Raw genomic sequence first — 24,653 nt, 5'->3', positions numbered from 1 at the left:
CTACAAGCGCTTAAGCAAGCTTACAAAAAGAAAAATTACTCTATACAATGGTAAATGCACCCTTGACATTACCATTTATGCTGTAATTCAAAATGTGCAATAATAGTTATATGGGTGAGGATTCAATTTAGTTTTTGTTCCAAACACAGCTTGAAAAATTTACCTGACATTTTCCACTGCACACTTCAGTCTTTGTCAACAGAGTGACCCACTATTCAGTACACGTGACCATACGAACACGCGAGCCTAATAAGGGGCCATAGGTGCCTGGAAGTTATCCCCAAGGATATTTACATTGTTTATGTCGACGAAATGTCCTGGTGATTCGATGTGGATGTGCTGGGGGGGGGGGACTTCTGATGTGCTGGAACTAGTTCTTCTATGCTCCAAAAATCTAGTTTTGAGTGATCTCTCTGTCTCCCCTATGTATGATTCTTGACATTGGCCTGTGTCGGTCTGGCCCTGGCAAGGAATTCCATAGATCACTTCACACACATTTTCCTTTTTTGTCTTGTCCTTTGGGGACACCAATAATTGCCGCAAGGTTTTTCTGGGCTTAATGCAGGTATTTATACCGTTAGTAGCAAAGATCCTTTTTAATGCCTCTGAAGTGTCCTTGAAGTAAGGTAGGACCACTGATCCATTACTAGGTTGTTCCTTCTTACGGTTGGTTTTAGGCTTCTGAAGTTGTATGACTACTACGTATACTGTGACATTATCTACTGTCCACTTCGGGTACCTACACCTATACAGTGCCTGGTTAATGTGGGTCTTTTCTTCTTGGCGATCTGAGTTATAGGTGATCACCGTATCTGGTATCTGATGAGGCGTCCGGATCACACCTAGTTTGTGCTGTAGTGGGTGGTTGGAATCAAAATTGAGGTACTGGTCTGTATGGGTTTGGGGTAGATTTTGATTTTTAAAGAGACATCATCCTGAATCACTGTGAGCGAGTCTAGGAAAGCCAATGACCTGCCCTGCTCATCTTCGGTGGTGAACTTGTCTGGGTCAAGACTGTCTTAAGATCTTGTGAGTGGCATTTCTTAAGTTTTGTGTATGTATCATCCACGTATCTGTACCACCATAACGAAGGATGGGAGCTGTTTCTATGGCACGTTGTTCTAATTGTTCCATGTACAGATTACAAACTATGGTGGAAAACAGGTGACCCCATGGCTGCACCATGGATTTGCTGGTAAAACACTCCATCACATACACAGTATTATATAAAGTACACTTCAGACACACATTAAGTAACTTAACCATTTGTCTGGGTAGAGTGACAAACTGGTTCGCTGACTAAGGGTGGTGTCCTCTTGTAGTCTGCGTAGTATCACATCCAATGTTTTGTCAATTGGTACTGAGGTGAAGAAAGCAGTTACTCCTCATCAAGGTCGACCTTTTCCTTCCTGATGGCACCTACAAATTGTTGGGAATTGATGACTTGATGAATAGACTTGCCAACCAGTGGATATAGAATACCAGCCAGAAATGTTGCACAGCTGTTCGTTATGGAGCCTACACTACTGACGATGGGTCGAAGAGGAATAGTCTGTTTATGAACATTTGGTTGCCTATAACACTTGGGAGGAGTCTTTGAAGTAGGGTACAGTTGTCCGTATTGGACTCTGTTTAACCCACCCTCTTCCAGTTGTTGTAATACTGAAACCAGCTCTTTCTTGTACTTGGTCGTAGGGTCCCTCTTGCCCAGTTTGAGATAAAGTAGCGCTGTCACTAGTCCACTGTATTCAGAACTACTACAGTACGCCCCCCCCCCCTTATATGCAGGTAAGATCTGGATGTCATCGTCCTGCTTCAGATCTTTGAAAGCTAGCTGTTCTTCCTTTAAACTTCCAGGCACCTATGACCCCTTGTTAGGCTCGCGTGTCCGTAAGGTCACGTGTACTGAATAGTGGGTCAATCTGTTGACAAAGACTGAGGTGTGCAGTCGACAATTTCAGATAAATTTTTCAAGTTGTGTTTGGAACAAAAGTTTAATTGAATAAATATGGTCTACCAACACAGATGGGGTATACACAATGCAATTCTTTGAAAATTGAATTTTCGATAAGCAGTTTATTTACACATTGATAAAACGTACAGCCATTTGAAATATTTTTCTAAACCATTTGCGGTAATAGATGTCAGGAACTGTGATGTGTAGGTGCACCTCAAAGATCTACGGATTAGGATTTTACGTTTCTGCTTTTGTTACTTGTATATAAACCACACTGTGACAATAGTCGCCACTGCGTTATAAAGATTGTCCATACGTCCCAGGCAGAGATTTGTCACCTAGTTTTAAATAAGATTGTTGGATTCTTTCCATTATACACTTTCCATTATATACATGATTAGCATTGCGCATGACGGTTGTTTTTCTTTCAGTGACCAAGGGAAGGGAAATGGCTCATGGAAAGGGATAGACACATCGCTCCCATAGTTAATTAAAGATGTTGGGTTAATTTTATCTAGAGGGGGTCGACCGGTCCTTATGACGTCACACACAGCTGATACCTCTAGTCATTTATACGTCACTATGTCGAGCAAATGTTTTGTACAAGAGACGATGCCTACCTAATTATATAATTATATCTCGTCTGCATCTCCAACATCTAAAAATACAAATTACATGAATAGTCACATCATCAGCTCATTAACACTCAACACCATTTGTTTCAGAATTCGGTCAACAAACTGACTGTGCAAGTATGAAAACATGGTTGACGGTTTCGGTTACATTAATTTCTGAAGACCACTTCGTTTTAATAATAATAAGTACTTAATATTATGGTATCTATAAGCATTTTAGAGATACATATAACCTACTACAAGACTAATAGCCAAAAATGATATTCCTAATGAATTTTGAATCTGCATCAATTACGTTATCTCTTAAGCTTCTTACTGTATTATCTTAAAGTTTCTTTTCCGTCAGACGTGAGTTTGCAGGAAAGGTTGAAGGGGGGGGGGGGGTACTAGAAGTGAATAAAGACTCTAGCTGTACAGTTAAATGCCATAGCTACATCAGAGTTTTTGTGATATCTCATGTTAGCGAGAGCTTTTAACTGCCTTATACGTAGCACACAGTGCCATATCTATTGGGAGTTTGCAGGGAGTCCTTTTATGTGGGCGCATAACGATTTCAGTTGGATAGGTCATGCCACACCTCTATATTTTGTACCTTTATAAAATCGGCTTGATATATCAATTGCCTACAGGGGCTTTAACTGCTTGATGTTGAGGTGGATAGTAAATTAATTTATAACATTCACTGAAGTCTCAATAGGAAGTCGTTAAAATCAGTGTTTTGCTTACGTTAGGGAACCCAGTACAGTGCCTTGAGAAGTCGGGTAGAATTTATCTACTTAACATGCTCAACAAACATCCTCAACTAATAACTTAGGGTCAAACGAGCACTATCTTCGCAGATTCTGCACAGTATTCCCCGGTTATACATTATCCGATTTCATTACCCTTCCTCAGGGAAAACAAAATTGAAAAGAAAATTATCAATTGGACCCTGCATTTGAATATCTGTTCAATTATTAATTTTTTATATCCTTCTAACCTGCTCGATACCATTTACTAATAAAGTGCAGAAACAGAATATAATGTTGTTTATTATGTACAGTGATGAGTTAAATTTATCTGTGTAGAGTCTGACGTTATACTAGGTTTTGTAGCAGGATGTATGTACATGATTAGTCCTGCTTACCAACGGTGCATGAGTCTATATTACTGACTTGACTGTAAACACCGTCATGCAAAGAGCAATGTACAAGGCGTATTACGACACCGAAAGCAAAATGTATGCGCACCAATTGCAAGAGAATTGCCTACCCAAAGATCAAATATTAGCAATCGATCGAATATCTACACCTTTTCCATTCCTTTGACGGTAGCATTCCCTGCTCAGATCACAAAAAGCGTCGAAATCGGACCTTTTCAAGTTCGAATTGCAACATTCAAAAAACCCTCGTTAACACCACCATATTTGATATCGTTGAGTGAGATGAATAATTACCCAGAGACACTTGCGCCGACGTACGAAAGAGCTGTGATTCAATTTACGGTAGAACTTGAAAAGTTCCGATTTCAAGAGTTTTGGTAACCCGCAGTGGAATTTTTGCAGTCAAGATGAACAGACTAAATAATCGATTTATTGCTAATATTTGACCACTGGGCGATTTTATTCCTTAGTTATACCGGCATTTTTAGTAAGCCCGTGTTTTACGGCTGGCTCTTTGCAGGACGAAGATAGGAGGGACAATTGTCAGAATCGAGTCCCGGATTACTCAGTATGCAAGCAGGACTAGTACATGATCTGCTGTGACGTGGCCACACTTCAGTGTCAAGAACAACGATACTGTCGCTCTTAGACAATGGTTTTGTGTAAACAGTGGGAAAAAATATGCAGCTTTGGAAATATACTTTGGAAATCCTTCATTTCCCCACAAATATATCAACTTTCGGCGTGGGCCACAACCAGAACAGGGGATACCATCCCGATGTTAATGTCAAAACAAAATATTTATACTGACGCTTTATGATTTATTCAAACAATAAGAGTGGATGCTACATTCCCTGCAGCTATAAATGTTGTGTAAAGATATTTATACGTCACCTGTCACCAATCTTGCATTCTGATTGGTCGAGAGCCCTGCAGATACACAGGCGTATTTTTCACCAACAGCCGTATTTTTGCTTGTTGTATCACGTGATCACTGCACGTCCCCTTGTAAATAAATCTAGCAGACAACTAGAGATCGAGCTATAACCAGCATTTCCAGTGTCAAATTTGTTGTCAATTGAACAAAATATCACCGTTGTATACATTGTAACAAGTCTTTGAACTGTACTTTTCATGTCACAGGGAAATAGTCAAAAATTCCACACACAACCGTGAAAGTCCAGTGACGGCGAACGCACGGTCGTCACGCGATCGTAAACATGAATTCCTAAATTTATGAAGGATATGAAAATTACCACCACAGAGGGTGTAATTTTTGCTTAACTAGAACAACAAAGCATATCACGAACATCTATGTACATTTAATGGAATACAGTACGCAAAACAAAGACGCACTCATTTTTCAGCTGATGGTTATAAGTTTGAATATATCGCTGAGTGATATGCAAATAGTAAACATTACGTCATACTACTGAGCAAACGCGCACTCTGATTGGATGATAAAGTTAAGGCTGACATGTAAACAACCGCGTTGCAGATCAGAGAGGTGCATGATACTACGCTCAACAGTATAACGCGGAAGTGATTTTATTTTAAAATGCAACAGCATTTTTAGACATTCAAAAATGAATTCATAGTCGCAGGTGACGTATAAGTATGTTATTTACCAAATACTGTTCCACATCTCGCTGGTCGAGGTAATTTTTCTGGTATAACGGCTCGCCTCCGGCTCTCCGTTATACCAGAAAAAATTACCTCTCGCAGCAAGATATGGAACGGTATTTGGCAAATAACATATACACATTGCATAAGGGTATACCGTATACTATATTTTTATATCATGTCAGGAAACTTTCAAAACGTGTCTTTCAATGAGTCTAAATAATGAAATTACATATATTGGATATCTTTTAATGTGATGTGTACAATTACAGTTTGATGGGTGTATACTCCCTGAACTCTGACAATATAATAGGTTTTTTATTTACTTCACAAACAACGTCATTCCGATGATTGTGTTGAATGTATGATATAAGCTTACATAGCAACCCAATTCTCATAAATCCCACCATTGGGATGTAAACCGCGGTAAGTTTAGTAATATTTTATATCAGGTACCGAGAATTGAAACTGTGTAAACACATAGTCGGGCATTCGACGTATTATCGGATATTGATGACAGTTTCACCTGACAATAATATTTTAGTTTTTAGAGATACCTCTACTTTCAATGCACTGTTTGCATAGGCACGGGTGCCAAAAGCTTTCATTTGGCTGCCCTAATGGAAGTTATTCAGTTCACATCAGCTTGGAAAAAGTATTACTGTTGATTTGAGGGCGCGCTGTAACCTAAGCGCAGTATTTCTCTGACGCCGTAATCAACTCACGACCAATTGGCCTCCATCCGGCTGAAAATAACACCTATCAATCTTTACCACGTTTTCCACACGTCGCACACGATTCATATTTCAACATTGGCTCAGTTTGGGTAGTATAAAAAGAAGAATGAACAGAGAAACTGCAATGCGAAGATGAGATGTGTTTTCGAGTGTTAATACTAAACAATACAGCGCCAGCATGGAAAGAAAACGCACCGAAATATCATGATGAAAGTGGGGTGTGCGAATGATTGGAACACATTGTCAAGTGACTATAGCAATTACTGCACGACATCTTCTATGTGAGTGGACAGGCTCCTGTTATGTAATCGGAAAACTGCTGTAGGGTCTTTATCAACATTTTCCTCATCTGGCAGATGCGAAGACACCACACATCCACGCGAGTATTACATTTAGCAACTGTAACATACGCGTTCTGCGATGACAGACCACTATATGCAAGCATACAGGATGAAGTCTTGTCTTAATTCAACACTTAATGAAAGCGATTATGCCTTCGCCTACCTCGGTTATGGGTATGATTACAACTTTTGCCTTCCTTATGATGACAACGTCAACAACTCGTCGATTGCAGCCGTTCATCCCGCTGCTAAAGTATTCCTCTGTATGGTCTATGCTTCGATGATAGTTGTATGCGGAATAGGCAACGTTCTACTAGTGTTCATCTTACTCAGATATCGCAAAATGAGGACTGTACCGAATTTACTTATCGCCAACCTAGCCCTTTCTGATTTTTTAGTAGCTGTTTTAGTAGCACCGTTTAATCTGACGTACTACATGATGCGAAACTGGCCATTCAACGAAACTATATGTATAGGTGCTGGCTACATAAAGTCCATGTCACTGTACATTTCAACAAACTCTCTGCTGGTTATAGCCGTCGACAGGTAAGAGTTATAATCACAAATTCTTCAATTTCACAGGTGATACATCAATATCGACTAAAGTTACATATTCATCGATAATTATGATTGTGTCATATGCCCTGAAATAACAATACCTCTCTAATCTGCACAAAAGTAAACAAATTAATTTACACGCTATCATCTCTTCGCGTTAGGGAACGTGCTCGTGAAATCATTGACTGTCTAATGTTTCGAATGTTAGATAATGTGCAAGCTAAACTCTCGAAAAAGTGCGCGGAATATATACCCTGAGATCTAGTATTATCCACACATGTTCACAGTTCATTAGATAGGACTATCTATGAAACATACTAGACATATTGTACTCTTAATCGAATGATTACAGACATCCTTTATTTTTAAAAGTCATTATAAAAACAATCCCATATTATTGTTTGCGTTCAAGTCACCCTTTTAATGGATAAGGCAATAGCTATTCGAGATAAAGGATACATTGTTAAAAGAAATAACACTGATGAGGTGTTACAAAGTAATGGAAGTGGACAGTGGCTGAAAGTTATGATATTTGCTCTAATGTTCAGAAATCGAATCTTTTTATGACATGTTCAGTTCATTTTATATAGGGGAGATGGTATCTTGTTGATGACAAAACTCCCTCTAGTTCCACTTATGTTTAAGACAGTGTAAAGCAATATGGCCATGTGTGTTATTCTGCTATCTAATGTAATTAAACCAAAATTGATTATCTTTTTTTTTTACTCGCAGCAATGCGATACAATGATTGTTAGAAGAGTGCCGATCAGTTTGACGCTATAAAACAACATACGCTTCCCTGAGTAATCCCGTTTCTTCCCGCATAAAGTGTGACCCTATGCATAGTAAACACAAATGGCAAAATAAAATGATCTTAGTTCGAAGAAAACGGTAAAAGAAACTACGATGTTTCGGAATTAACCCTTCCATTCAGAGATTAGCCAGTGTGGTTCCCATTCATGTAAGTTTTTGTTACAAATAAATAAATGCGATAATTTATGGCGCGCTTTGTTATGCGAATTTGAAATATATATAAACTACCAGACTTTATCTCGTTAGGCTATGGCAAACGTGAAATATTGATTAAATCCACGACATATTATTAACAAATGGTCAATAATGTACAAAATAGTCAGCATATGTAGATGAGTGTATTGTTGCCAGACACATTAAAATGTTTGCGAGAAGTACACATATCCGGTAACGATTGACTGCCAAAGGCAAAATCTCATATCTAAAATTTCGTCTAATCACAAACATTCCACGTTACTTGCAGTTAAGTATTCCTGAAATCCATCTTTCGAATGCTTAATGGATATTGTGCCATCCATATTTTCCTTAATAGGCAAAGGAAGTAACAAAAAATGACAACAGAACCCATTTTAATATAGTAAGACGTGTTTTGTAAAGATATACTTAGGATAACACTGTCGTATAGCAAATGTTTGACATCACTGGATTTACAGATAAGTTACCTGCTTTCACACTGTGAAAATATCAGTGACAACAGGTGTTACCATGCAACATCCCGAGTCACGAGTATACTGAAGTTAAGCATGACATCTTGTTAATAAAGGTGGCGGACGTTTATTGAAAGGAAGTACTTGTAACCGTTAACGGGGAAGTAAAGCGTTTCAGCTAACACTGCAGTCAATGAATTGTCAATAAAATTTGTCTTCGGACGCCGTTGGGTTTCGTCTGCTGGCAATATTGTTCACATATTAAGACCGCGTACTGGGCAGATTCTTCTTTTACATCTGATATGAACGTGTTAAGTGAATTGGACAAGTAGCTAAAACGCTTTACTTCCCCCGTTAACGGTTGTAAAACGTTCGATTTGTAATACGATACGGTGTGTTGCCTCAACAATGTGGTGGTAGTAGGTTGATTGGAGATTCCAAGACGACAGATGTATAAAAAATTTGCTTTTAATTCAAATACTATGATAAAGCCGCCTCATTACAGTGGACAGTGCGTGACTCGATCGGATAATTTAAACAAAACTCTCTATTCTATATTCTAACAAGAATCTTAAGTACGAGAGTGTTTGATAAGAAGAGTAAGGGGCATAGGTTATAATCCTGTATTTCTTTTAAAGATTGTAGAACGACATGTCAAATCAAATAGAATAGCATAAGGTATATATAATCTGATGTCTTTGAAAGAGTACATGTGTAAATGTCATATGTTTTCCTATATAACTTCTACAAACTTAGTTTAATTCCGTTATTGTTACAATATATATTGCTTCTAAACAAATCGTTTGATATAAGGTACCTCCGTTTAATCGCGACATAGATGTTTATTATATGCATCATCTCAAAAAGGGTTGTGGATTGTTTGTATTCCTTTCATAGAAATTCTATCTGAATCATTTCCCAAAGAACACCAGATGGAGATGTTTCTTTTTCAATATTTATGTTCTGGCGTATAGTATATTATGTGTCCTATTTCAAAGTATAGGGTCCAGGTGGGAATATGGCTAGTATCATCATTATTCCATTGCTAGCGCACAAACCGAATAAGTACAGTTAATCGGGTTTTTTTTAATTTTCCTCGCTCAATAGCGAACAACTATTACTCCATTATATATCAAAGCATTCAAACACTGTACAGTATTAACAAAAGTCCAGCTTGTATGCATGACATTACTTTGGTATTACTGTGTTAATACTAAACACAGAATGGCTAATACCACTTATGAAGGTTATAATTACGTTGGCCACTTTGACAATATTTATCTTTACCGATTAGCTTCTGCTATTAAAAATATTTGATACATATTTTATCACTTCGTGAAATCTTTCTAAGACGTTGATGTTCTAGTTTTCATTTGAAAGTATGAATATGTTTACCATATTTTAGTTCCGGTAATTACAGTGACACATTTGATGCGTACATAGCTAGATGAAATCCATACAAATAATAACGAAAAATATATAAAAACGATAACCAAGTTCTTTTAAAAAAAATTTCAGCAATGAGATGTCGTATACTCGATCAGATGTATATTACTGACGTTCTGCGAATTCTGATTTGTTAGGTTTTCATCCAATTTATTAAGTGAATCTAATAGATTACTTGATATGTCCAACTGCTGTCTTGTCGTGGTTAAGAGCCCAGACTTTTAAATTTCATCTTTAGATTTACGTGACGTTGCTAAGATAGTCGGAATGTTATAATCTTTACTCTTCCTATCAGAAAATTCCACTCTTAGATTATATCCTGATTTGTTATCAACAATGTGAAATATGATCCTTTCACAAAAGAAGTGCTGAGGATGTTTGTGCCTGTCAGGGGAAATTTAAATTGCGCAGGTTTTTTTTTTAATTCTAGTTCTTGTGGGAACGCTCAATACAAAGCATGTACCTCATCGACATTATTGTATTGACATTTGAAAACACGAATAGACACACGGTGTGGTAACACACTAGTAATAAATCAATTAGTAATAAGGCATTTGTAACGTGAGTTCCGAAACCTATGCTATTTTGCCATTTCTGTAATATATACGTTACGTTCTTCCGATATTTGATTAGTTGATTCCAACTGTTCCACACTAGTTGTCAACATCATGCAATTGTCTTTTCCATTGATATGTCCACTAAATGTTGACCCTATAACTTTAATCAACTAGGGAAAACAAGCATAATTTATTGTATTCAAGATTTTTCCAAAAGACCCAAGTACACAATATTGACAATTTCGTTTGTTTGTTTGTTTGTCACACAATTCAGTTCTCTAGACACCCAAATGTGTTATTGCATGAGCAATTAGTAGCTGTTAGTTCGTTCAAATGTTGTAGTTGGCTGAGATATTCTTTGGAGATTAAATTCCCAAATATGTCCATCAATGCTGTGTCATTATATTGATTTTTACAGTCCATGTGACGCCATAGTAAGACCACCGTATATACCTTATCAAACAGAGCTAAAGCTTACTTTGTTATAATTCTGCCTTCTGCATACTTCATGATGTAAGCGGTCTTTGACTTAGAACCCCGAGCAATTCAAGGATCGGCGTTTCATGTTTGAGGAAATCTTATTCCCAATCTGCAATATGATAGTACCGTTCCTTTTTCTAATCAGTGTGGTTTGAACATTTTAGCAAATGTAAAATGTCAGCATTACTACTTTCCACGTGCATCAAGCCCTTATCTAAACCGGTATATATTTAAATCTATACTTACAACAGTGTTTCCACTCTGTGCCACATGTGAATTAGTTTATATGTTTCATATAAGAAACCAGTATGCTATTGATTTTTAATATAACCAATTGCAAGGCGTACATAATGTTAGCATTATTAGTGCAAAGCAATACGTTCAGTTATTAAAACAGTGCCATTTTCTACATGTACTTGGGTGTTACGGTCGTGATGATACTGATTTCTTGCCGCAAACGTATGGCCTTTTCCCTTTGTCGAACCAGAAAAATTACTTGGATAGTCTAAGTATAACTAGGAAATAAAATGATATATTAAAATGCTTTACCAAGTGTGCATTAATGTTATGCACCACAATATGTATATACCATCGAACTTTAATCAAAATGAACTTTCTGTAAATTCAAGTGGATGTGTCTGTCCTAATCATACACACACACATACATACACGCACATAAACACACACACTTACGTACGTACGTACGTACGTACGTACATACGCACATACACACACATACATACATACATACATACATACATACATACATGCATGCATACATGCATACACGCATACATACATACAGACATACACACACACATACATACATACATACATACATACATACATACATACATACATACATACATACATATATTTAACTTTGTGTCATAAGCATATTGTTGTCTAACTTGACCCCTTTAAGTTTACTTCCTAATTATTGTACATACAAAATGAAGTTTACACGGTGAAAATATAGCGATTTTTCCACCGCTTGTTGGCGAGGTGATATATATTGATTGCATACGTGGTAAATAAATTTTAAACATTTTTATCAATTTATACAGAAAACAAAAAAAAATGAACCTGTTTGTGTAACAGAAGCAATCATTCATATATTATACATATTGTATAGTAAGTTTATCTGTAATGTCATTGCCACCATTATTATATATATATATATATATATATATGTGTGTGTGTGTGGGTGTGGGTGTGGGTGGGTGTGTGGGTGTGTGTGTATATATATATATATATATATATATATATATATATATATATATATATATATATATATATATATATATTAATGATAGTAATGTATGTTGTTAAGACAGCCTCTTTGCATAACCTCTTGTGGACGTATATTTAATCAGCCGGAAATTGTTTGATGCTAAACATCCATATTATACACTTTTTACATCCATACTATACCATATTTCACGTTGTCAATTTTAACATGATAAAGTGCTAGTTCCAGAATTTTTTTAGGGATCCTTTAAATGTTGTCCTGTTTACATATTTATGTGGAGTCATGATGGGTGAATGGTTAGCGTTACCGGCTTGGAATCTACAGGTTGCAGGTTCAAGCCCCGTCTGTTTGTTTCTGAGTGGCTAAAGTCCTTGGGCAAGATTTGAACCACGACTGTGCCTCAGTCAACCCAGCTGTATAATTGGGGACCTGGTAGGATGTAGGTTGCAATGTGAAGGCCTTAATCCCATGCGCTTAAATGGCTGCTATGGATGCTCCCCGGGGAGTTGAGGAAGACTAAAGGGCCGTTGTGCCGTTCTGATCCGAGCCAGGGGTAATAATTGTAAAGCGCTTTGAGCACGGATAAGAACCCAACATTATTATTATTTCCCTTTTATTGTCAATCATGTTCATAATTTGGCTTCAGACATGTTGGGTCTGAATTCAGTTGTTTGAAGTACCAAATACACAAATACTATACACGGGGTTTTTTCAAAATTACAAGAGTTAATGTTTACTCAGGTTACCAAAATTTAAAAAACCTTATAAATCACACGGTATGTTAATAAAGTACGTTAACTTGCAAGAGCACAATTCACAATTAGTCAAAACACTTGCAATAATTATACATTTTCCAGAAATTCTCTTGAAATTCGAGCATAACACTCGAAATATGCTCTATGGATTTGCTTGAAATAATCTGCTGTGTGAGATAATACACTAAGCGTGCAGGTGTATGGCGATAATACACTAAGCATGCAGGTCTATGGCGACACCAGTATCATCATCATAACGGGAACCAGATTTAAACTGAATGCCTCCCGTGAGGGAATCACTAATTACGCAAATAATTCATTAAACTAAAAAAAAACACACTATGGTAACAGGTTTGTTTTTGGACAAGCGTGCTTTCTTAGGTTAATGTATGTACCAAATTATACGGAATTTGAAGAGTGCATGATACTGCTTAAATTACTGAATACCGTTCAATATTCGAAATACTCATTAACGGTAAAAATTGTAGCAACAGGTGCGTATTATTATGGTTGATATATGTACCATATTATACGAAATTTGAAGCTTGCATTTTTAAGATACAGCCTAGTTACCTAAAATCATTAATTATGCAAATTTTTCATTAAAACTGTAAGCTACATCAACAAATTTTATAGGACATATCCACTTTGTGATGAATAATTTATGTACTAAATTATATTGAAATTCAAGTATGCATTCTTATGATATATCCTAATTACCGAAAATCATTAATCATGCAAATTAGTTATTAACACTGTAATGGTACATCAACACACTTTACAGGGCGTATAAACTTTGTGTATGAAGTAAATTATATTGAAATTGAAGTATGCAGTCTTAAGATATAGCCTAATTACTGAAAAAAATTAATCATGCAAATTATTCACTAAATCTTCCAGCGAACAACAACCTTTACATGAGATATACACTCCGTTATGGTTAATGTATGTACTGAATTGTATTGAAGTTGAAGTATGCAGTCGTAAGATATAGCCTAATTACCAAGGATCATTAATTATGCAAATTATTCATTAACACTGAAAGGTACATCACCAAGCTTTGCAGGACATATGCGATTGTTATGGTCAACGTGTGTACTGAATTATGTTGAATTTGAAGTATGCATTCTTAAGATATAGCCTAATTACCAAAAATAATTAATTATGCAAATTATTCATTAACGCTGTAAGGTATATCAACAAATTTTATAGGACAAATGTATGTTGTTATGTTTAACGAATATACTAAATTATATTGAAATTGAAGTATGCGGTTTTGAGATATTACTTAATTAGTTGATTTAATTGATATGCAAATTCCCCTAATTAACATAAACAAATCTCGCTCAAAAACTAATCAGGTCTAGCCATTACCCCAAACATTATAGGTACTAAATTTCAATATAATTGAGCAAGCCATTTTTAAGAGAATGGTGACACACACACACACACACACACACACACACACACACACACACACACACACATAGACGGACACATGACAGACAGACAGACAGACAGACATCCCCCTTTTAATATCTTCCGCACCCTTACGGGAGGTAAAAACGTAAAAAGAGTGGTAAATAAAGCAATTGCGCCAAATCCAGTACATCAGATTTTAATCAGACTGATGAAGACCCATGAGCAGTGCGTATTTGAGCGAAAATTACCATTCACAAAACACATGGTTTAAAGGTTACTTCTGACTACCATTCTATACCATTCAGACTCATAAAGTACAATTATGAATTTAAAGTATCACGAACATGTACGTTTTTAAACCCCTTTAGTTAATGTGTCACGATGTGAAAAGATAGACTTAAGTAAGGGCTACCTGTCTTAAAATGTGTGGTTTATTAACACGGGAAACGTTACTGTATTACATGCATTTCTTCGCTAATAATAGCAGGGATGCACAGATGCAGGTGTTTCGATACCTAATGTGACAGTCACGTCTTTAACTGAATCGTTTAAGGAAACGTAGACAGCTGTCACATAGTATCAGGTACTGGATGTCGTAAAATCATTGATTTCCTTCTCTATTTCTAACAAATTCAAATGCATTCTTTAAAGAAATGCTTTACACGTTTATTGTTCACAACGTTGGCTAAACCATGTCGTAGCGGATATCGTATAGAGGAAATGTTTTTTTTTTTCAAATGACGATATCTTATATGGAACAAGTGTCTTACCTATATATATATATATATATATATATATATATATATATATATATATATATATATATATATATATATATATATATATATATATATATATATATATATATATATATATATATATATATATATATATATATATATATATATATATATATCGCTCGGTGAGTGTCAATCTGCTAAGGCAGTGCTCTACACCGCAGTGGCAGAGCGCTACAACTACAATTATTTTTGGAGCGAAAAAAATAGTTACTAATGAATATAGTTTAAAATTATGTTCGTACAAATTCATTTTTAGACTTGCAAAGTTTTTAAGGTTTCAAACAATATGCACGATAATTGTATATGCAAACAGCGTCATACCAAGTTAAACTTTTGCTTCATTTAACATTGCTGGGCATATTAATCAATCCTGCATCAACGTACGACAAACTGATTCATTATTCACCTTTTAAACTTGTTAAACTTGCATCCGAATCTGAAATCTCGAGGTATGAGACATCCATCACCCTGGACTGGGTTATCAGCGTGAGATTGTACTAGCAACGTAATATAAAAACATGATTTGAAAGGGGTACAGTGTCACTCACAGCAGTCATATAAATCAGTCCATTTTTCGTAAAATGTTAACACACTTCGAAAAGCCTGAAATTTATTTATTTAAAGTTGCAAAGATGATAGTTTTTACTAAGATAAAATTAATCTTCTCAAAAGGTGTCACAGTGTTAGCATTCCCTGTACGACATTCGGATTATTCGTTATCTCTAATCATCAGTCGAGAACGTCTACATCTGGTGGATGTGTGCAGAGGATTAAGTTTAACATCACCTACGGCTAAGATTTAACACAATGGTTTATTACTTACGTGTCTTGTCAAATTGCAAGGTATTGTGGGTCAAAATACTGTATCCATTTTCGTCTATTCATTTTAAGCACTGTCGAAGAATTGTATATTAACATAAAACAATAATGCAGAGGTTATCACCATTACCTTGATTTAGGAGCTATAGAAACACCATTTGTCTCCTTGGTACTCCCACACAAACACAAATTGCATGGAAGATAGCCAAGAATATGCATACTGCTTATAGATCGTTTTCTGTTTTCCAGAAATTAAGTAAATCGATGCATTTATCATGCTATTTGCGCAATGATGGTGATGTAATAGTGGCATTTAGAGTTCATGATTACCTGCTTTCATGTACTTTGCAAAACACATTTCCAGACAATGCTGTGTGACCAAAGAGCTTATAAGAACATAGCAATAAGAGAAGGATCGAATATCAAGATGCTGTCCGGCAGCGGTCAAAACTACAGCCAGGGTCAGAAGACGTGAACGTAACATATTCGGATAAGCTGTAACATTTTCGAACTGACAACCACAATATATTCACTGAAAATTGTTAAAATACCAATAATTAGACATTGTACATTTTAATCGATGGTCGATGTTATCCATATGTAGTACAGAAACAAGACTGGTTGAAATCCTGATTGCCGTTGAGGGCGGTGATTTTGGGTGGGGACCAAAAAATATTAATTTGACTTGATTTTTCATCTATACAGTTTAAAAACTACGCTCACCCACATGTTATTCAATACTGTTCATGGTGTGCGATATTATGAGTAGATTTTTGTACATAACAAAATATTTTCCAAACAAAACGTTCCACTTGCAGCTAGTGAAGCTTTAAAGCAAGTCTTCCGCGCTTAACTTTTTTCCAATCACATTTGCAGAGACTCGCACATTATGTTCATAAGTCTGAAAACAGTATTCAATATCAAAAATTCAATTCATGAAACGTCAATACTGCGCAGGGTCCTCGGTCCTCGGTGAAGCGTCACGTGACATGAGTTTGATGAGTTCATGGCTGTTTGTGAGACTCTTTTTCAGTTAGGAACTTATTTTAGGCAACGTAGCATTAATTTGTTATTTTACCATTATATACCCAAGGGGGGCATCTTCGTTTGAGACCCTATTAGTACGACTGACCTTCCACGTTGAACTCTGATTTGAAAGTCAAGGAAAATCGAACCATTATTAAGTATTTAATGATGCGACGGTACTCCCACCTGACATGACGTATCCTAAATTATTCAAAGGTAACATTGACATTCTGTTCAATACTTGAGAGTCAAGGTTACGGTCTTACTATATTTATATAAAGTCAAACAAATGTATTTGCTGTGCGTGCCATTTCTTTTTCTTAAATACTGCACAAGTCCTGTGTGATGCACAGCCGGAAACAAATGGTTTTGCTTGTGAAAAACAAAAACACTCATTCACCAATGATGACATTATTTTACAACATGAATACTTCATCAACTAATTCCGTGCAGATGTTTGGTCCCATTATTCTTGTGATATTTTAAAATATTGTGAAGGTTCGTAAGTTCTTGTGACTTAAAGCTGTAACTTGGACATTTTATATTCATCAAGTAGCCAAAGATATATTCACTAAAATCGGTAAATGGCTTTATAAAAAAAAGATCTGTTTGTAAGTAGTCATTATTATAAGTATTGAGCAAAAACTAGGTTTGATTCTGTCCCCATGTTAAAACTGCACCAGTTGTAACTGGAGTATCATATTTCGATCAGACAACCGCAGTGTATTCACTGAAAATTGTTAATATACCAATAATAAGACGTTGTACACGTTAATCGGTGTTCGATATTATCCATAAGTAGTACAAAAACAGGTTGAAATCCTGATCGCCGTTGAGGGTGATGATTTTTGAGTGCCGTCCCGCAAAATCAATTTGACTTGATTTATCGTGTTTATATCGCTACGTATTTAAACATTGATATGAGTTGAACCAGCACTAATGAGATACACTATATTTAATTGGTATGCAAATAAGTCTAATTGGCGTTATGAGTCTCACTCCAAACAGTAAACAACTCCGGTTGTGCAATACACTGTATTGCATCACCTATGGTTATACGTATTTTTTTCGATATCATAGGTAAATTACTGAAAAACACTTTTTAAACATTCCAGTTGCAGCTTTAACTGCGAAATTAATTACCAGTGTGTAAACGAGGTGGAAGAAATGCCAGCAGAGAAACGCCAGTAAAGTAAACATATCTTCGGCACACATTTGTAGAAAATTATACTAGTGTTGTTTTTGTTGTTGTTATTTTGTGTCTTTTGTCGTGTTTGTATTGTTGTTGTTTTGCTAGTAATTATGCTATACGTCATTAGGGATAGGTTCAATTCAAATGCAAGTTTGTATACATATTCTCTGGGCGAATAACCGGCGTTGTTTACTGTTTGGAGTGAAACTCATAACGCCAATTAGACTTATTTGCATACCAATTGAATATAGTGTATCTCATTAGTGCTGGTTCAACTCATATCAATGTTTTTCACGTCCTCTTTAGTTGGAGTAGTGTATATATATATATATATATATATATATATATATATATATATATATATATATATCACATACATACGTGCAAATCTTCACCTGTGCGTCACATTTTGCACTTTCAAAACTAGCAAATGCACTGAGGTACTTTAATTTGTATTTACTTCTATAGTTAAAATATTACTGATCGATATGATCGATGCTGCTTTGTATGTGCAGCTGCCGGTATTGCCTTAGCCGTCTTCAACCTAGCTAGAGTATCGAACGTGTCAAATCCCAGAATGTGACGATTAGTCCGCGGAATGATAAGCGTACTTGGATAATTACGACGTAAACTAACATTGATTCCGTTGGATTATATATACATATATTGCGGTGACTGCTACTTTAAAAATAAAAATGCAGACTCGAATGCAAGCTTCGTTTCATTAAAATATTACATATGAAGCATTCTGTCATACGATGACATATAATGACGCAGGATTCGTCGAAAATTGACTATGTGTTCTTGTTCCCAATCACAATGTGTTACGTTTTAGTGATATCTAAGTATCGTTGACCATTTTCAAAACAAAAGCCATCCCACGTTGAAAACTTGTGTCTTCCAAAGGGAATTCCAGAAATTAGAAATGTCTGTACATTTAGACAAAATTATTACCTTAGAGCGACAGCATACGCTTTTCGAGTCATTCACACGGCGCAGGATGTGGATTATTATTTAGATATATAGAACCTACTTCAAAATTTTAGTTTTGCTTTCAGCGACAGCTGAATGGAGCTTAAGGGTTAGGCTTATTATCCGTTGTCGTCCGCGGCCGTCCATCCGTCCGTCCGTCCGTCAACTAATATAAAAAAATCAATATTATTTATTTTCTGACAATATTAGCATGTTGACTAACAATTGCCTGTTGTATCTCAAGATGTTTTAAGATACTCCTAGCTTGCGTGAATCGAAGTTCTAACCAGTGCTTCAAAAATGACTGCCAGGTCAAATTTTAAGTTCAGCCCTCGTGCAGGTAACATTAGGTAATGATCCCGATTGTGTTAGGCTTACAATAAAACAATTTTAAGTATGTAATATCGATAAAGTATATTGCAAAAATATAACTCTATAATAACAAAGTAAGTTTAAGAGTAAGTTGAAACACGCTTTGTTTTTTATTCCAATTCAATTACAGGTACCAGCAATGAATTGAAAGTCAAATTTAGAGTAAACACTTTCTAACTTCCGTATAGAAGGGTAATGTCATAGCTTTATCTGATTGCTTGTTTGTCAGTCAGTCTGTCTGTCTGTCTGTCTGTCTGTCTGTCTGTCTGTCTGTTTCCGTGGCATCTTAAATGTCTTGTAGGGTAAGGACAGTTTCGGAGTACTGGCTGATACCTTTCTAAACAAATGCATTTACCAATTGAAAAGTAGCAGTATTTTGTCAGCTGCAACGTTTCGTTTTAGTATACATTGCTATGCAGTGTTGCATAAAAACCAACTCAATATTTTGCAAAAGTTGTTTGGCTCAGACTCCCATTTATTTCCGTATGCCTAAGACTCTAACGTTAGTAGCGTTTGAAACGCAATTACATCTTGTTTTCCAGTTGATTTATCAAAGTCAGCTTCGCTTCAACGCTACATCAATTTTACACAAGCGAGTATCACCGATCAATGATTATAGGAAATGTGTCACCAAGAGAAAATAATATAAGTTACGTATAGGGTATACCATTAAAGCATAAGGTTAAAAATAGATTGATATGTATAAAATTACCAACATGTGGTGAGTTTACGTAGCGTTGAAACGTAATTACATTTTATTTCCAGTTGATCTTTCATAGCCAGTTTCGCTTCAACGCTACATCAATTTTACACAAGCGAGTATCACCGATCAATGATTGTAGGCAATGTGTCACCAAGAGAATATAATATAAGTTATTTATATAGCGTATACCATTAAATCATAAGGTTACAAATAGATTGATATGTATAAAATTACCAAATTGCGGTGAGTTTACACGAGTTTCATAGTTACCCAGAAAAGAAACATGTAATGTGAAACTTAACAAATAATTATCTTATCCCATCACTGTTACATCATAAATCACGTTATTTAATATAAAAAAATAGGAAGCATTGAGATGGTTTATAGTTACTCATCCAACACTCATGTCATGCTTTTGCCTTTCCCTTGGGGATATATATATAATGTGAACATGCTGGGTCATGCATCGGTACTGACCTCGTTACCTCCACGATGCTCTTAGATTTCGTATTCAAAATGTTGACATGTGGAAATATGTTGTTCAGTTGATTCCCACGATTATAACAGTGTAATAACAGCATATCGATGTTTGTACAAGTTTACATTAAAAACAAATGCCATTTAAATAATAATTACTGGTTGTGATGTGCAAGCAATACTGCAAATGTAATCGAAATATTGAAATATATAGAGAATTATACCATCAAATTAGTAAATGGTATAGCAATTGCAAAATACTAACCATCTACTCATGTCAAATTCATATTGGAGCAAATCAGATGGCTATGACGTACATATTTAAATTAAATTTACACAAAAACGTACAACTGTTGTGCTTGTGAGACACGAATGTAAATCTAAGTTGATAGCATGTATGTACAGATGAATCATTCATTTCAGGAGTGTGTATTCAATAATGATTCAATTCACTTTTCCTCGTTAACCTTTTGTCAGATTTTCTCTAGCTTCTAAGCTATTTTATTGAACGCAGTCCTTTAGAGTCGGTGATCATATGTTTCACATCTACTTTCATGATCTGTCATGTATGAATTGCCTCTTGCAATACAATTGACAATAGACTGACCTGTTAGCTATGTACTCGTACACAGGAGAGATCAGCCATGTTTTCATGTGTTGCCCCACACGCATTTACAAAGGCTGTCTTGATTCTCGAGCTTTATGGGTCATATATTGTTCTTTAGCTACGATCAATATAAGCACATCAACGGTAACAGAGATTGCTACATATATTAATCTGCAGTATAAATTGAGGTGGCTGACGTATGATGACATAGGTGAAGGCAATGAAGCAGGTCAGACATGTCTACAGAAGTGTAAGATTTCAATTAACATGGCGATGTCAATTAGGTTTTTTACCACCTATTCGAGCATGTTCTGAATGAACATGGTGATGGAATCCATATATATTCCCCTCCTGGCAACATATACAATGCTTAATTATCATGCAGTTGTCGAAAGTTTAACCTTTAATTGTCACAACTGTGTTTTCTGTAGTCAATCATCGATCAGAGTTTGCGATATACTGTGCACCTGGTTTTAACAAATCATGATAAGCATTCACCAATTCAGAATTATCATTTCGGATTTACAAAAAAGACGTCGACATTCTCATATTCGAAAGTATTTTGTATATAAAGATAACATTCATGTTTGTACCTTGAAATGGAAAACGTAATATAAATAACTTCTAAGAAAATGTATACCTTATACAATTTATCCTGTCATTGGTTTTGCTTATATTTGTTTCGGCATATGGCTACATGATAAATAAAAATTTTACACGTACGGAATACTACTTATTCAGCAATTTCAAACACACTAGACAACATTTTCCACCCGGGTTACCAGTAACTAAGATACAGTGTCGCTTTAAGTATTCGCTGATTTCTTGTCTGGGATGTTTGGAAGCGGAAAAGATAGTATAGAATTTGGATTGCACTTAATAAAAGTAATAGATAACCAGATGACACAAAAACATTGCATTCTGTCAAACATGGCACATTATCTTTTTTAAATTCCCGTTCATCTTTCAATAAAATGTTTTAATGTTGATAATGGAGTGATTCATTACACTGGTGTCTCCTAATACCTGATAAAAACGTTGAACTGACTTTGACATCCATTAACGATTACTCAGCGTGCATGACACCTAATCAGCTATAAAAATAGGAGATGTTGTATGCTTGTTCTCGCATTCCTTAGGGCACGAAACTAGAGACACTGATCTTCATCACTGTTTCTCGATTTACTATGATCAGCTTGGTGTAAAAGAAATATGTTTCGAGCAATCTTGATATCTCAAGAATTGGTGACAGTTCTTGCGTATCTATATTTACATAGTAGTCTTGCTTGACTGTTATCAAGTGATATTTCAAATACCTATGGTTCCATATTCTAAACATTAACCGTATTTGGCACCTACAACCTAGCTAATGATTGTGATGGCAATATTCTTTCATCATCAACAGATGAAAACCTCATTCAGAATGAAAGCTCACTCATTGAATCATACTAGCCTTTTAAAGTTAGGCACATTCGACTATTATTTTGAGCACAGCGGAAATTTCACCTTACTTTATCATTCCTGAATATGTAATTGACCTTTGTACAACATTTAAAAGTGTGTGACTGTACTATAATGTTAACTTATTTTTACAAGATGAAAAGGGTGCTACAAAACAAGGGTCTCAAGAATATCCGCTTGTTCCTATGCAATGGCAAATATTCGAACATGACATGTTAGGCAAGCTAAGTAATTAAAATACCTATTATTGATAGGCTTTGGCTTTAAGTAATCACCATGCTATTCTATATATTTATTAATATTACCGGTCAGGTATGTGTTAGAGTTCTATGTAGGTATCTATTTCACTTTTAAGTTTTTTCTATACCAAAAGTGCAAAGTCAATACATTATATTGCCCGTGATGTGCTAGGACACATTGTTGTTTCAAACGGTCAATAATTCAAGATGTCTGAAGTTTTGTAGATTGTTCCATATTTTCTTTTACTTTCGTGACAAACATTTGTGAAAATGAATTACTTTCTGAAATAAAGCATGCATCTAAAACATTAGATTCCCTGAGAACAGAAATAGATTACCAGGGTGTTTTGGTTTCAATATGTAACCATGATTTCTTAACTTGTTAGTAGTAGAATAGCTCCCTAATTTACCATGATGATTGATATTCCTACAGTTGGGCGCCCTTTATCAGGAAAAACAAACGCACATTTCTCCTCTCTGATAGCATCCTCCCTTTAACATTTAACATGTACAGTACAAATCAATAACCTTGTCTGAATCACAGTTATCCACATTAAATGCCAACCATCCATTCATTTATGACACCAGAATAACCTTAAAGTTCAACAACCAGTGAACACTCAACTTTTGTGATGTAGTTGTTAGAACATGTTGTGAAGTATTTCCCATTGTAAGGTGAGATTCTACTTTTAGATTCAATCAGCTGTTACATTCCATGTTCAAGTACATCAATTTGAAAGTGAAGTTCAAGAACAATCAGTACTTATACCAAGTATGTACGATCAACCCTTTAAGGGTATATCTTTCTCCCCTTGACGCTCTTTGTGGCGAGCATTTCTTAGACTTACAACATCAAACAACAAAACACAGCGCAATCGATCACCGGCAAGAAATCTGTGCTACAAATACATTGAGTGGTTTTACAATGCCACTTTAGAGGCCATGCTATTGTCGATATTGCTTTGCTTATTTGCACTCTTAAACTTAAACAGGAAACACCACTATCTGAAATACACATTATCGATTGTTGTGCCTTTTAAAATAACCTTAAGATACATATGTCATTAGACTTATCGAATGTACCGAAGTGATGCGTCGTTCTAGCCATTAACTAATAATTCAGGTGGAATTCTGTACTATCCAAGAATCGTATCAATACTATAGTTACATTTGTCTAGTTTTTTGTAGTATTCATTGTACACCACTCCTAGTATTCATCGTACATCACTCGAGCATACTACTTGAAAATGTGAAGACATCTTAAGACGAGATGTTCTTTTCGGTGTCATATATGGATGCATGCACCTCATGGACGCACTCATACATACACACACACACACACACACAAATATATATATATATATATGCATGTATGTATGTATGTATGTATGTATGTATGTATGTATGTATTGCATAGATGGATGGATGGATGAATGGATGGATGTATGGATGAAGGAATGAATGATGGAATGAATGAATGAATAAATGAATGGGTGGATGGATGGATACTAGGTGGGCAGAGGGGGATAGAAAATGTGTATTTCTTTATATATGATCGATAGCAAGGGAACAACTTATATGGCCTATACAAACCTCTTACGTTGTGTACTTAGTGTAAGAT

General features: G+C 35.6%; 1 protein-coding gene across 1 annotated transcript in view; it reads right to left on the bottom strand.

Annotated features, from left to right (window-relative positions):
• The window catches only part of LOC144439278 (uncharacterized), a 47,608-nt gene that overhangs the window by 2,137 nt on the left and 20,818 nt on the right, over positions 1–24,653 (bottom strand). The window lies entirely within an intron of this gene.

The sequence above is a fragment of the Glandiceps talaboti genome, chromosome 8 (genome assembly GCF_964340395.1).
Source record: "Glandiceps talaboti chromosome 8, keGlaTala1.1, whole genome shotgun sequence".
Classification (NCBI taxonomy): domain Eukaryota; kingdom Metazoa; phylum Hemichordata; class Enteropneusta; family Spengelidae; genus Glandiceps; species Glandiceps talaboti.
The sequence above is the reverse complement of the archived record's forward strand: the minus strand, read 5'-3'. Positions and strand labels throughout refer to the sequence as shown.